Here is a 1,257-nt window from a genome sequence, read left to right as displayed (position 1 = left end):
TCGAGTAATTTTTTCTATGGCCAATGATCTATCGACATTTGGCTCGCGATGCATTTGCTTGAAATAGTTTAGGAGTTCGCTTTCAATTTCTTTATGTGTTTCCACTTTGACTCCCTGCTCATTCTGAATGTGAGTTATGTTGTTATTCATTCTGCGTTGGATGGTGGTGCTATGAAATTTTTTTGTGTTTTTCTCTCCATCTTTAAGCCATCTTATTCTTGATTTTTGCCTCCATGGCGTTTCTTCCTACTTAGCCCTTTCTATGATTTGCGCCTCAAGAACTTCTTCCTGTTTTGATAGTTCATCCGAACAGCCTTCAACAATAATCCTCTGCTGCAAATGTTGCATTTCTAGCTCAAAGGCACTCTAAGCCTGGAAAATATTACCAAAAGAAGTGTGATTCCAACGTTTGATCTTGCTTTTAAGATGCTTTAGCTTCCACTGAAATTGAAACATCTTTGAACCTGTTGGAGGGGAGAAATTGTTCCATTCTAAGCTGATTAAGCTGTGGAAGTCTAGATGTGACATCCAGAAAGCCTCAAAATGGAACGGTCTGTGGATCAGGTTGCTAGGACGCGACCACTAAAGGGAGATGGGCCAGTGATCAGATCCCGAAAGAGGCAAGATGGAAGCTGCAAAGTCTCCACCAATATGAATAGCATTGTCTGAAAGTAAGAATCTGTCCAAACGAGAAGCGATCTGCTGCGACCCTGCTCTCCTGTTGCTCCATGTGAATAGAACATTATTGAAAGGTATGTCAATAAACCAGTTATTTTGAATGAAGTCTTTTAGGGGTTTCCCTTCCTGACTCCCTCTGCTTCCGCCTCCCCTTTTTTCTTCCAGCCTAGTAATCATGTTAAAATCGCCTCCAGAGATCCATAAAGGGTGTGGTCTGTCAAGGTTGATTGCAGAGAGAGATTGTTTAGGATTTCTGCTTTATGCATTGCCTCTTCGGGAAAATATACATTGGTTAAGAGCCCGTGTATATTTGTCCCAATGATGTGAAAAATTGCTTGGAGGAAGTTCTTATTTGCATGGATATTGTTGAGTCTGATAGCTCGGGAATCCCATATGATTGCAAGGCCTCCAGATGCCCCATCAACATCCACTGTAGTATTGAGACTCCCTGGCGATACTTTTGCTGCAATTCTTTCCAGAGAATTTGAATTTCATTTGGTTTCTTGCAAGAAAAGGATTTGAGGTTTTTCTCGCATTATCATGTTTTTAAGTATTCTTCCTTTCCCTGAGCCATTAAGC

Source organism: Pinus tabuliformis, chromosome Q (genome assembly GCF_031772625.1).
Source record: "Pinus tabuliformis cultivar Carrire ecotype Pingquan chromosome Q, CPIR1, whole genome shotgun sequence".
NCBI classification, from domain to species: domain Eukaryota; kingdom Viridiplantae; phylum Streptophyta; class Pinopsida; order Pinales; family Pinaceae; genus Pinus; species Pinus tabuliformis.
The sequence above is the reverse complement of the archived record's forward strand: the minus strand, read 5'-3'. Positions refer to the sequence as shown.